The following is a 15,618-nucleotide window of genomic DNA, read 5'->3' as shown; positions in this document are numbered from 1 at the left end:
TGTTGCTGCAAAGTTTCCTTAAGAGACTTTACACTGAACTGTGAGTCTGGAAATCGAGGTTGACTACATCAATTCCCTAAACTGAATACTTTCTGATCCTTAGAGATCTCCAAAAGGCTTGTAAGATACAATTTCTCTTTGCAAGAGGGACGTCAGTTCCTCAGTAAGGTGCTGTATTTGTCCACTGTTTCTCATACAGCTCCTCACTAGTTACCAGTTCGCCAAATCTAGTCTGGAAAGCTTTAATTTTTCCCATTATGAATACAAAGGAATGACTGTATCTGAATTATTAGTCTTTTATAGCCTACTTTCTTTGTAAGTCTCTTCTGTTATAATGGAAAAGTTATTCAGTTGTGCCTAGAGGATTAGGGCACTGAATATTCCTGTCATAACAGTTGTCACTTGTTCACGTTGGGCTGAATTCAACACCATTGAAACTAAGGTGATCTTAGCCACTTGATTTGATACAGCACGTACCAAATTAATTCCTGTCCCATATTGCCATAAAAGCTCAGTGCTCTTTATATAGCTTTTCCCAGATTATAATTTTTATCAGTTTGTGCAGGTAATAGTGGATTTATTCATGTTCAACAAAAAACAGCCTTAATTTGAGATATACTTAACCTACTGTTAATGTTTTATCTCCTGATGAATAACCTCATTCACCTGAAACCTGGTCCCACCACATCTATACCGAACTCTGCTGTTCTCTACTTCACTGCTCAAGTCAGCCCTTGCTGCAAGGCTGACTGTCTGTTCTTGCCATGTCTACAGCCTTCTGATTCCAGGGTGCCTGGCTTTGCCTTATGTGCCTGAGCAGACCAATGTTTGTAAATTCCCAAGCCAAACAGATCCTCAAAAGGACTGTTCTTGTTCTCAGCAGTTTTGGTTTTTTTCCTTTCTTTTCTTCATTTCTCAGTAACAGATCTCTTCATAATTAGCAATCAGCTTTCAGAGAAACAGGTAAATGGTGTTCATTTGAATTGATGTGACAGAAATCGAAGGATTTACACAGTATCTGTGCATGTCCCTTGAATGAACATGAATAACAACATGCAGATGCAGAGTGCTGACAGCCTCTAAGCACCACAAGCTATTCCCACAGTTTTCTTGCTATCTTCTCATTAGGAGTTGGGCTCTTTGGAAGTCCAGAAATGCATTAAAAAAAGAAGAATCTGCCTAGAAACACAAAGGACCAGAAAAGCCAGTAAAATCAAATGCCCTTTACCTTCCCTGCAGTACTCCTTGAAGGCCAGCGAGCCCCCTTGAGGGCTGCAAGGCCAGCTGTGGTGCCAGCCTACTGGGCAAGTATCCCCAGGGTGGTACAAAGCCTCCAACAGGCTCCCCTGGGCTGTCATCTCACCCTACTCCCCAGCCTCCACCACTGCTTTTGAGCACTGATCACTGAGCCAAGCCTGCCTCCACTGAAACCAGCCTGCTGAGGAGCATTTTTGGAAACACCACCCTGCAGGGCTCTTTGCCTCAGGCAGGCAGTGGCAGAGCTGGGTGTAAAATTCCTAAGTTTCCCTTCCCTGTAGGGAAATCAGCAAACCCTGTCTTCCCAATTGCAGAGATGGGCAGCTCTCACCTCTTGTCCTTGTTATCACGCCCTGATTAGAATTCAGTGTCAAGACGAGCGATAGCAGGCCTGGTGCTGGTTGTACATTTTTAGGCCGCAAATACACTGTTACATAATCAGCTGATTTAATCTTTTCATAAAGATGTATTTCTTTATCATAAGAAGATACAGGGTTTGTTTCGTGCAAGAAGTAATTGCTATACTTTGATAATAGAAGACTGGATTGTTTATTCAGCCAAGGTTTTCATGACTCCTGAGCCAGTGATGCCCAGTAATTAGATCTGTAGCTTTTGGCTCCTCATTATTCACTGCTGCTGTAGTAGACGGATTACATTTATATATTGGTGAGCCCAAGAAGATTTTTCTTTTATGAATACTGATCTTCTGAGAGGTTTTTTTTTTGAATTAATAACAGTGGAATTAATGCTTTGAAGGTATTTTTTATTAAAATGGTGATCTCGGTGGACACTATGCGGTAGCACTGGTTGAAATGTGGAAAATATGTTGGAGAGGAAATTCATAGATTTTTTTTACATTTTTTTAAAATCACAAGTCAAGGCAGGATGTCCAAAATCTCCCAATTGTTCATAAAGCAACACTTTAAAATATTTAGATTTGGTAAGGCTCAAACTTCTCTTTTAGGATGCAAAAAAAGACAGTGGTAAATTTGAAGAAAATCTTTTTGTCCCTTCCACAACAAAATGTTCTCATAAGACCTTAAAGAATGCGATGAGGTTGCTATATTCTCATGAAGAGTTTTAATTCACTTCAGTCAGCTCTTTCCAATGGAAAAATCTTCACCTCAAAAACTTCTGAGCAGTTGTATTGTGCAGTGAAACTGAGACACATCGTTGCAAAAACACGTTTAGCTTGCTTTCTGCCAAGGTGTTAAGCATTACCATGGCACCACAATACCACAGGACTGAGCCCTCACGAACTAGGCACTTGTCTGCAGAAGACAAAGATAGCCCCATCCCAAGCAGAGTGCAATTTAGATGCTATCAGTCTCAGTACATAAAAAAAGAAAGAAAAGCACAGAAACAGCAGATGTAAAGACAGGAAGTTTGCACCAGAGCAAAAACATGAACCAGTACTTGCTCTCAGGTCAGTGCCTTGATCAAAAGACTATTCTTCCACCTTCAATTTGCTTTCAAGTCATGCAGCTTTGAGTTTCTGCTGAACTTCAGGTTTGGACAAAGCTCCCCTCATTTTTAACTGTGACTGTATCAGAAAAAAAAAATATTTCTCCGGTTTATTTTGGTTTGTTTTTCCTAGACCACTGGAAACTACCATTCAACTTCTCAAGTTAGTGAAGGATCGTAAAATGGTCCAGATCCCCTTCACTGGTGAAGGTTTTAACTTTGAAATGCTTTTGAGTCTTTCCACATAAAAGATGACCAGAAAACTTCTTATGGAGATGTAAACCACAGGGAATCAGGTGCCTTGAGATATTGTTACGGGCACATTACACACCATTGATTTATAGAAGGTTTCAACAGTGGATCACACCATGTAATAAATGTTTATTATTCCTTAAAAGTTTTGCTATCATATGCACAGTCCAAGTGCTTAATAATGGTTTTAATTGGGTGCAAAAATGCTTCTTGGGGTCAATCTTTATGAATTTACAGATATTTATTCTTTCTACAAATATTGCTACAGTTCAATTTTTTGTGTTTTTGTGATCCTGTTCGTTACAGAGAATGTGCATTCTTGCGCAAAAGAGATTTCCCTAAGGGCAGGATAACATCTAAATGAAATGTAAATGCAGGGACTGCATTAAGATATCATACAGCACAATACTATAAATATTTTAAGTCGCTCCACCTTCTGTGTTATGATGTACATGTGAGTGAAAGTGACCCAAATTTAGCTTATGTTTTAATGCAGAATTATGTTATTTAGATGCTTAACAAATACCATACAATTCCAGTACGCATCCAAGACCCAATGAGATAACATGTATGTATGCCCAAGTAAGAGAACAGTGCTTAAAAACTCCTCCTTTTTGCTGTGTACACTTTGAATATGTAGACCTAACCCCACATCTGCTGGACCTACAAGCCTGTGTCTTCCTTCATGCCTATCAAGGGCAATCAGCAAAACAGACTTAGCATAGCTGTTGAAGAGAACAGAAAATGCCAGCTTCTGCTGTTCCATCTCACTGCTGTTCTTCTCCTGCGCTTACACCCAGGGAAAAAAAAAAAAAGACTAGAATTTTTTTTTTGTGTTGTAAGAAACAACCATGTGTACCATATATTGTGCAACAAAATGTTCAAATCCATGACATTTCCCTGCATTATTTAGGGATATTTTTTTTTTCTGCATTAAATTTTCATCTCTAAGACCCTGATTTCATTTTGCTGGCTTCATGTATTTCAAAAAACTCAGTTCTTTTCAACAAAGCTTCAGATAAGTTGTCCTTTTAAAAATCCAGGACACATATCATCTGAAACAGTCCACTTTTCATGTTTGTCAGGGCTAAAGGCTTTTTTGCAACTACTTAACCTCTTCTCCTAATTTACTTAAAAAGCTTATATGCCACCATCTAATTCCATGGCAATTTATTTTTCCTTCCATACAGGAGTAAAGTAGCAACCTTTTTCTGTTTTCCTTTTCCTCCCTTTTTTTTTACGGAATAACAAACCCATGTTTCTGTACTATGAAGCAAATAATCTGGCTGATTGAAAAGGCTCAGAATGATTCCTTAGGAAGTTTAGTATACTTTTTTTTTTTTTTTTTTAAGAAACCTCCCTTTTCTACAAAATGGTCCCTCCAGATTAAAGTAGTACTGCTGCAGTGGTTTTGGACATTGATTTACAATAGGGCTGTATATTGTTTGAAAGAAGTAGGTCTAGAGGGCAGTACTCAGAACAAAGCTGCTATGGCTTTTATAAAGTCAATAACACATTTCAGAAAGCGCTGCGCTACAGAATGGCTCAAGTTCCCTAATGGGAAACCCAGTGGCCTTCAGTCTTGTGCCTTAATGTACCTGATATTTGAACTTCTCTCTCCACACTGTAATCATGAAGGTGTTTTAAGCCAACTCATAATACCTTGCAGCAGATTAGTGAGGAGCATGTTAAGACAGTGAGCTACTGCAGCTGAGCCATGGTAAACCAATCGCTCTGAATCATCTGTCCAGACCATGTGTATTCGAGCCTGTGAAGGAAAGATGTAGGAGAGCTGACAGTCTGCACAGGATTTGCTTCCTATTCCTTTCAACACAATCTTTTTTTTTCCATTGTAATCACCACACCAGATTACAGCCTGAAATAGTAAATCTAAATCTATTCATCATATGAGTAGGCTTTAAACCAATTCATTCCTCATACCTGCAGAAACCTGCATGCATAGATCATACTGAGGAGGGAAGATGCAATAAGACCTGCAACATCAACACCCCCTTCCAACTCCATCCCTGCTTACCATCTTCTGCACACCGTAGCACTCCCCATCACTTCAGAATGCTCTGGTGCCCTCAGCATATTAAAAGACTACAAATGACTGTGGAGGTTACTTCAATTGGAGCAAAAGGCTTTCACCTACTTAGAAAAAGGAAAGGAAGAAGTACTTTTGCTTCTTCTGTAATAAGCCTTTGTAAAGATCCTGGAGGCGATCAGCAGCCAGGAAGAAGCAAGTCCAGGACCTTCGCCTAGCAGCTAACTCTCTCTTTAATGTCCTATCTTTTTCTCAGTGCTGCTGTTTATGAAGTGTAATGATAGTAGTAAAACAAATGCAAATAAATAATGGATGGATGAATACATCTTGAGATGAATAAATTATGTGAGTCATACTGACTTTCAAGAGTAAGATTTGTTACAGTTCATGTTTGAGAGGGGCTGTTAAAGGGATTTTCTCCTGGATCCTCCAGCACTTGTACTTCAGTGCTGGAGACCCTTGGAGCAGCATGCGAGGAGGGAGCCAGCCCTCTCACAGAGGCAGAGGCTTGCTGCAGGAGCACACGGTGGGCAGGGTGGTATGGAAGGTCTTCTCCCGCAGCTAGGGAGGAATCCTGACTGGAAGAAAATATGCATTTCAAAGAAAAAAGAACACTGTAGTCCACATAAGTCCAAAGTACCCCTTCAGTGGCTGCTGACATCCAGAAGAAAGCTTCTGAAATCAGCACCTTCCCAGCTACCCCAGTAGCCCTTCTCCCAGCCATATGCCAAACCTCACAAATTAATTACTTCGTTCTCCCTTTTCCCCTACAGGGTTTTCCACCTCTTTTCTTGTAGCCAAAAGAGAAAAATAAAGATTCCTTGCTAATGTAAACTGGCATAACTCCACAGGCTTAAGTTTTTCCCAGCAGAGGATCAGATATTGATACACTGACATCAGAGAAAGAGGATCAGATTTATCCTGTAGTCAGAGAAGGAGAAACTGTAGGAGGTCTCTGATAAGGGAGCTGAATGAAGTCCAAGCCTCGAAGCACTCTGGACTATCTTTTTTATTTTTTTTTTCCTCAAAATGGTCTGAAGCAGTTTCTGAGTTAAAGAGCAGTCAGATATGAACTAGAACAACTTCAGTGATGTCAGCTGTACTTTTACCGTGAGGAACCATGACATTAACTAGTTCAACTCCCTGCCTGTGGTAAACAGTCCAGTGAGGAGGTTTGTGCCACCGGGGATGGATAGCTACACAGGCAGTGTCTGGAGGGCCATAAAGCTCACGGATTTTCCTGAGAGACACTGCAGGTATCTTTGGTGCCAAGGTACAGCTCCACCTCTCTGTGCCAGCCTGCTGTTTAGGGAAGATTTTGTATGACTGTTGGACCAAGTCCATTCATTTACATTGAGGCCTAGTCCAAAGTCTAGATCAATGGGCTGAGTCCAATTGCATGACATTCAACAAGTCTAAATGCCAGTAGCTGCACTTGTGTCATAACCCCAGGCAGTGCTATAGACTTGGGGAATAGTGTCTGGAAAGTTGTCTGGCAGAAAAGGACCAGGGGGTGCTGGTTGACAGCCAGCAGTGTACCCACGCAGCCAAGATGCCACACTGTTTTCTCAGGTGACAAGTGACAGAACACAAGGAAACAGTCTCAAGTTGTGCCAGGGATTTGTGTGTTTAGATTGGACATTAGGAAGAATTCCTTCATGGAGAGGGTGGTCAAGCAATGGAACAGGCTGTCCAGGAAAGTGGTGGTGGATTTCTCATACCTGGAGGTATTTAAGAGATGTGTGGATATGGATGGCACTACCGGACAAGATAATCCACTATTTAAAACAACAGATTTGTTTGACAAAGCCTAAACATGGAATATTGTGCTTTCTGCAGATTCATGAAAGAATCATTGATCTTCTAAAGCAAATTTATCATAAAAGTCACAGAAATCTCTCTAGAGTGTGCAATATAATATACCATAAAAAATCCAAACTCAATGAAGCTGGAATATTAAATAAGATATTAAATTTATTGTAAGGGAACTCAACATAAAAATATTAACAATATTGCTATCACAAAAAAAAAAAAAAAAAAAAAAAAAAATTCTAGCCAAAATGTAATTATTAAAATAGGGCACAGAGGCAAGAATATTTTTCAAGAAAATGTATTACTCTGTAAATTCAACTTTTTCTTTTCTTAGCTGATGTCAACCTTAGGTTCTAAGGTCTTCATAATTGCTAGAGGTTATTATGTTTTATTATTGCCTGATAACAAACATTTAATTACCTTGGTGATAATTTCAGCACAAAATGCTCTAGAAATGCAAACTGAATGAATCATCATTAACTCAGGCTGTAAAATAACTAGCTTAAAAATTGTATTGCCTTAAAATATAAAAAAGCAAGTTGGAAGTCTCTTTCAAAGTCAAACCAAAGAGAATTTTCAATAGGCCAACAATAGCTAAAGTTCAACTTACAGTAGGCAGGCAACTTTCGTTCTACATAATACAAAAAAGCTGCAACAGGTTTCGTATCCTACTGTGGTGTATGCTGTTCCTGTGGTGACTGTTCCATTTTTAGAGGGAAAATATGCTGCTAAACTATGTCTAAGCTGAGGCTTTGGATGTGTTTCCCACTGTTGACCGTGTTCCTGCCACATCCAGACTCCTCCTTGTTGAGCCATGACTCCTTTTTGCCCCAGATCTCTTGCTGTGGCCAGGTTTTGGGGGAATGGAACTTAGGCACCTGAGCCAGAGGGAAGAACTGTTTTACGTTAGCTAATTAAGTCCCCACCTTAGCCAACTGAACAACCATAATTTCTCAATGTGCATAATTCCTCATGGCTTAGAGAAAGCTGAGGTTTGTATCACAATGTCCCATCACATCCTCCAGATGCGATTCATAGAACAGCCCAGGCTGGAAGGGACCTTTGAAAGACTATCAAGTTCAGCCTTTTTTGGGGAGAAAAGGGAGCCAAGATGAGATTATCTAGCACCCTGTCCAATTGCATCTTGAAAATGTCCAGTGATGGAGATCCTACCAAGTCCTTCTGGAGGATGTTCAGTGACTGAGTGTTCTCACTATAAAAAAAGAAAAAGAAAAAAAAGTTTTGTCTGTAATGTCTGCAGACGTGCAAGAGTGCACAAACTATGGACCTATGGACATTATTCTTTCTCGCTTCCTCATACCCTCACTTGTACCCAATGCATATGTTGAGATTTATATTTTATTAACAATTTTTTAATATTTTAAAATAATTGCTGTGGAAAACAGTCTTCAAGTGCAAGCTGTGCATACATACTTGTATGTGTATTTCCATACCCTTCCTTCAGTATTTTTTTCATATTCTGGCAACACAATTTAATTTGAATAAGCCCTAATACTGGGCTTCTAAAAGATTTGTTAATATAGACAGTCAAGAAGAAAAGACACCCTACTCAAAGCAAAAGGTGACAACATATGCTTTCACATTATTAGCCACTGCAGAATCTATGTCAGGGACCAAGAGACAGAGGCACTTTTGAATGACACTATGATGGGGGAAAACATCCCATGAAATGCTCACGTTCTGAGATGCTAAAATCAACCAGTTATGATTGAAAACCAGAACTCGTTAGTTTCAGTGCTTTGAGAAATCATTGGCACCCCCAATAGGGGCTCCCAGAGAGGATAAGTTTCACACACAGATTACAAATCAAGAACAGTGACATTATTTAATAAAGAGCAGTTAGACTCTACAAGTATACCCAACATCCATGTAATCTACTAGCTTACTCATGAGCTTTTTCCTATTTAGGCCTTTACCCAGAAGACATGTTGCTTTAAAACTAAATCACAAATTATCTTCCTGGAATTACTAAAACAGACACTGATCAGAACTGCAGATGATGGTCTCAGTACCTTGTCCATGCTCCTATGACATCCATGTTCACCTCAAAATTTTTCGTTTATTTCTTGTGTGTCATCATATTCAGAATGAAAGAGGCAAACTAATATTTTCCCTCTGTAACAGAAGTGTCTCCATTCTCTGCAGTATCCAAGTTAAAATTTATGAGCTTTGACATTGAACTCAGAAAGATTTACCTCTTAGCTGCTTGTAAACTCTCCAGTGAAGTAAGGAAATAATTTTGTCTTGAGAAAACCTGAAGGACTTTAAGCTACTCAGTGTATTCCAAGATGCTTGTTTAGTTTCTCCTGGTGACTTCTTTGACAAAAAGATGTCAAATTTCAAGAAGACAAAAAGTGATTTTAAAATTGCTGATCTTTTTGGTGAGAATAAAGAATGAGCGTTGCTATTTTAGTTTTACATCTTCCAAGCTTGTATCTTTAGCATCATAAAATCCCTCAGAAAAATTATTTTTTAAAAAGTTCAGTCTTTAAGGTCCAGAATTCACTCAATAAAGATTCACACTGAATATAACCTCTTCTCGTGTCATATGTGTTAATATGTAAACAATATTATTTGTAAAAATATTATAACAAGAATAATAACATTTAACAGAGATGTTCTTCAATAATTAAAAAAAAAAAAAAAATCAAATAGGTTACTTTTTGCTGCAGAAATAAGTGATATCAAAACAGGCTCCAAGTAAATCTCCAATGTAATTCTGATTACTTCAGTTGAATTGTGTCAGGGATAATGTCTCTTATTCTGCAATTTCTAAGTCCTTAACTACAAAAACATTGCATAAGGCTAAACTTAGAAGAAATATATGCCAGTACTTTTGAACAATAGAAGCTAGTTTTGAAAAGGGAACAAGATTAAAATTATTTATAAATATTATTCAATGTGCAATATGCAAATCTCACAGGTCTGAGAATAATACTCCTTAAATATCATAAGAAGCTGATATAATTTCATCCCTACTAAAAAATTAATAAAAAGGTGATTTGCTGTTAGAATGGCTGTTATCTGTGTGACCTGATACATGTGCAGTGCTACATTTTAAATGCAGAAAGAATTTTCCTGGGCAGACCAAATGACTTAAGGACAGCTTATCAAGTTTTAGAGAAAGAGTAAGTTTTAACATGGTAATGACTGACTGTCTGCTCCAACACACACACACAAAAAAAAAAATTCTCATCAAAGATCCAAAACAGTGTTGTGTGAGCCTGTACAAAGAAAATTAACTCTGCCTCAGCCAAAACCATGAGAAATTATAAGTATTAAACAAAAAAATAAGGAGAACAGAACAGCCCACATTTGATATACTGTTATACTGGTAAGGATTGCAGAAAAACACTCAGCTTATTTCTTTATTTAAAAGGTACCTTACTGCTTGTCTGTTATCTGATGCCAGAGCCTACCTGGTCTAGAAGTGTTTCATTTGTTTCACTCAAGGGCACTAGGTGGTTTCTAAGATAAAATTGAGAAGCTGGACTGCTTGCTTTTGGGTGTATATCTGTCCCTGCTATCATTTGGTGGATCAGGAATGAGGTGGGGCATGCAGCAGCAATACATGCTCCCCTCCCGAACCATGCTGTGCTGCTTCAGCCCTGCCCAAGACCCTGATGGGGGGCAACAGGGGCCAGGACCCTCTTTGCCATCCCACCTGCTGATAGCAGCGTCAGATTGAAGTGGCAGCTGCAGGCTGCTTCTGCTCCCTACACAGCCAAAACACCTCATTTTTTTGGTATTGTATGTCATTCAGGATGTGCTTCCTTTAAGAGTAATCTAGGATTTGAATCACAAATACAGATTTTTACACATTTGCTGCGGTTTCTGGTTATAACAATGGCTAAGTGGAGTCCTGCAGCCTGTTTTTCTTCAAAGGCTGGCTTGAACAGGAAGCTCACACATGAGGACTGTTTAATGATGCATCAAAATCATTTAAAAACAGATGCAAGATTGGCAGCCAAGTGTGTTAGTGATTTTGGGTGTGGGTATAGGTAGATGAACAAGATTACTCATCTTGTCTGACACCTCCCTTCTGCCTCACTTATATATTGATTTTTGCCTGAGCTGTTTCTGAACTCAAACAGCTACGATGTTTGCATTTGCACCCCACATCATAGGAGCTGTCGTCGCTTATTGTCAGATTTTTAGAGACCACTCAGACTGGGAATGCATTTTAGTTAAACCAGCCATTAATGCAGACGGGGAATGAACTTACGATAGTATCTGGCATGGTGGAAAGTAGACTCAGTGATAAATGCATCCAGCACTTTAGACACTTTAGATTCCTCTGGGGCAACTGCAACATCTTTGAGTGATCACTGCATCATCAAGCTGGAGATCATAGGTTAATTGGAAAGTTTGCTAATGCAAGAGTTTTACTGGAACTATGAAGAACAATACTGCTTCTTTGCACCATTTTTCACTGCACCATTTTAATTCAGATGCTCTATCAGTTATCAGCAGGAGGTAAGAAAACCCAATGGTATCCAAAAACTGAAACAAAATACCCTACATGCTGATCTGTTCTGAGATCTGTGAGGAACTGGCTCCCAAAAGTGGTTACAGACTTATGAAGTCTTTTATCCTTTGGAGTCACTGGACTAAATCCTGGCTACCTTATTCAAATTGATTAAACAGGTCAAATGCCCATCAAATTGAGTAGGAATTAAACATGAGTTTCTCCTCAACAAGGAAAGAACAGACTATAGGACTGAGCTCAGTGGAAATTCAAATCATAGGCAAAAACTAAGATGTTTTCCTTAGGGGATTTTCCTTATGTATTAAGCAGGCAAACTGTTTAACACGTTCTGACATGTATGTTAGTGCCAGATACCTGCACAGCTGGCACACTTGCCCAACATTCGGATGCTTTTCTTTTATTGGGCTCAATGTATGAGAAAAGAAATGCATATACTTGAAGACTGGAGCTTTTGAGGTGCAAAGGACCCACGAGCTCTGATGACAGTGTTGCAGGAGGGTTTCTACAATTCCCTGTGGTGCATGGCTTTCCCCTTGCTGGATTTCAGTTGCTGTCAGAAGAGCACAAGTTCCTCCAGCCAGCACAGTACAGCAGTGCTGAATGCTGGTTTTTAGCAAGTCTGGAGCCACTGTTTTTGTCTTGCCCATTCCAACCACAGACAACAGCAACCAAGTTTAAATGCTATCAAAGTTGACCGGTATTCAAGCAAGGAGAGTATATACATGTATGATTCAGCCTTTACTTAGATCCACATTTACCACAAAAGTGATTAACCTGAGCATGAAACAAATAATTTTTTGGGCTCTGCAAGATATGGCAAATCTTACAGAGACTAGAAAATGCACGGCATGTTGAAAAAAATAATATTAAAAGACCACATAATAGTACCCTGTTTTCATTCTAACGTTACAAAGTGTTTGAAAGCAAAGAGCACACATTTCAGTATCTACTTGACTTATTGTAGTCTCCTTTGCCATTACTTGCAGCTGTGAATCCTTAAATGTCTTCTGTGAAGGACGAAAAACCTGAAATGCATGCAAGTATCAAAAACCTTCTATTGTAGGAAAGCAAGATTTATCCTGAAAAGATTGCTGTGTCAAATGTGACTGATAATATATCAAATGTGCATAGAGTGTTTGAAAAAAAAAAAAAAAAGAAAAAAAAAAAGTGAAAATTAAAAAGCAATCCTCCCTGTGAGTGGTTTGCAAGAGGCTACTCTCTACTTCCATTCCTACATGGTAAGCCAGGATGCTGGTTAGCAAGAAGTTTTGAATTCTGTGGCAAATTCATAGTGGAAGGCTTCCACTGTGGGTTATAAGAAAGAAGAAAAATGATAGCTTGTACAATGGAATATCCCTCTCGGAGTAATGCTTTTCCTGCAGACCTGCTACAATCTAAAAGCATTTGCAACAAAAGCAGATCAAAGGCTGCTGGCCACACAGATTGCTAGGGAAGGGGAGAGAGTGAGTGCAGAGGCTCCTTCTCCATAAAAAACAACCCAACTGGTCATACTCAGCCAGCCTACGTACCCCAGCCTTGTTTTTTGTTTCCATCACTTCAGTGTGTATGACTGCTGATCAGAAGGAAACCCCAGGTACATGCTCAGTACAGGGCTTTGTTTCTAACTTGCAAACCCAGGAGGTTCCTCAGAGGCATGTGGTTGGTGATGGGGGACAGATCCTGCTGCAGGCAGCTGAGAAACCCTGGGGCAGGCCCCTGCCTACCCATGCAGCAAGGTTTCACATGTGGGGAAAGCTCTTTCCTCATCTGTCACTCCTGAAGTTGCACATATGTAAAGCAATGAGGTTTTAATTGCAATCTATCACAGCTGTCAAAACATCTGGCCAATTAAATCTAGGGTCCCAGCTGTATGTCAGTGTAGGACTTTTATGTGTCTCTTTCTTATTGAAGCATCTAAAATTATAATCCAGACTCTGACCTGCTCCCATCCCTGTTGGGTTGCTCATGCAAAGAGCAGAAACAGAAGAACAGACAAGCTCCTCTAGAGACAAATCTCACCACTGGCAGCCTTCACTAGCCATAGAGGTAGTGTAGCTTCTCTGCAGCATGGTATCTGTACAGGAGATGGGGAAAAGTGGGATGGGGCTGGGCTGCACACCACAGAAACCTCACTGGCATTAGAATTGAGCAGAACTCTTTCTGTTTCATACCTGAAATTAGTCCTGCATCTTGCAGTCAGAAAGATTGATAGTCGGTCAGAAAAATACAGTGCTGCCTAGCTTTCTAGATCAATTTCTTGTTGGAAATTATATAAAAACACAACTACTGCAATTACTTCATTTCAGTAATTATAGCTCATTGTTTATTTTATTAATTATTTTGTTACAGTAAAAGTGTATTTCTGTAAATGTCCTTGATTGGTCATTTTTGTGTTTAGGGCTTTGAAAATAGTAATAAAGCCATTTAAATAGGGTTTGTATTTATTCTTTCCACAGCCTTCTATCTAAGGCAATAAATTAATAATGATTTTGAGTGGCAAAATATATAATATGTATACATGTGCAAACATAAATCATTTCAGCAACCATATAACTGTATTATTATTTTTTACTACTCTAGTGGTAAAAATGATGCTGAAAATTTATTACAAGAATCCATATGAAAGCAATAAAATAAAGTAAAATGATCATAAAACCAATCACATATTTTATAGAAAATAGGAGTATAAAATCACTTTGTGTGAGGTTTCTCTGCTGCAAAGCAATTTGTCATTTAAGAAAAGACAACTTTCTGCTGTGTTTAAGCATCTAAAGTGTTCAACTTCTTACGACCCATGCAGGAATGGGAATAGGTTTTATTATTTTCAATTTCAAAAAGCTTTACTCATCACTGGTCATGCTAGCGCAATCTTTCAGTGCCAGAGGTAGAGTAATTTGCCAGTTCTGATAAGTTTGTAAGAGTTATCCCTTCCCTTTTACATTCCAAAGTTTCAGGCCTTCTGCACACACTCTCCTTTAGCTGCAAAATATCTCAATTTCCTAATACCCTAGGACTATTTCATTGGCCAAACTTCTGGGATGTGCTCATATTTAATACATAAAACCTGAAATCTGGGGAAGTAAAAACAAATTTAATGCTACAATGCTTTAGAGAGACTTTCAATTAATTCAACTGAGGTAATATTTCTAATTTTGCTCTTTAAGAAGCAACTCAGAGCTGACATACACTTCACAAAACATTGATGTGTGACCAGCACTCTTTTATTCACTTTTATAGTCCCTGATTTATAGCATGATTTAATTTACATTACAGGAAAGATCTATGGATGTCTCTGAGCAGTAAATTCAAATTACATCGACCATGTTATTCCAGTTTATTTCTCTTACTTTATTACAGGATACTAAACAATTCAAACATTCTTACTTAGCAGCCCTACACTTTATCCTGTAACTCTGTTCCTAAAAATATGTTTGCTCTCCAAAGGGAAATTCTCCTCCAGCCATCTCTGTAAGCTCCGTGAAATATAGTGTTGCATCTTCAGAGGACACTATACCCTTCTGAGTCATTTTTATGCAATATAGTTGAGGGTTTTTTTCTGTCTGAGTTCTGCTCTTGTAATGACACATGTTGTTATTCAAAAAAATGCATATAACCATTCATCTTGGCAGGCTAATAAGGTACAAAACTAAAATCCTACAGAAATTTATAGCTACAGTATTTAGTGGCCTATGGTTCTGGTTATTGCTAAGCTAATTGTAAAGTATTCTTTACAATTAGAGAATAACTTAGAAATAAACAACATGGCAGACCACCAAATTTACATTTCCTTTTTAAAGATGTGGTCAGCAGAAAAACAGAAGGAAGGACTTGTAACTTTTAACTTTAATTCCGTAGTCTCAAACTCTGCTGTAAAAGGGTTGGTATAACCTGTTATCTGGGGTGGCAAGAGGAGAAGGAAGAAAGGGAGGAAATAAAGTGAAAGGAAACAAGTGGAAAATCTTTCACTTCTCATCAAGAAGTAAGTGTTATTCACATAAAAGTGTACCGCTTTACGGGTACGAATATCAGTCCAAAGGAAATTGTAAAAATATCAGGCTACAGCATACCTTCTTTGAAGCTCAACATTTATGGAACATGTTTTTTCCCTCCACTAATTTTCTTAGCTCTTGGCTTTCTTCCCAGGCAGTAGTTTCTCAGGCTAGTGTGTTGTGATCTAAATACTAGGCTGGGCTGGAAGCTAACTTAAAATTCAACGTAAGAAGGCAGTGATTCCTACCTGTTACGTTTACTGTTATTCCTAAATAACTTGTGAATT

Source organism: Aythya marila, assembly GCF_965140915.1.
Source record: "Aythya marila genome assembly, chromosome: 4".
Taxonomy (NCBI): Eukaryota; Metazoa; Chordata; class Aves; order Anseriformes; family Anatidae; genus Aythya; species Aythya marila.
The sequence above is the reverse complement of the archived record's forward strand: the minus strand, read 5'-3'. Positions refer to the sequence as shown.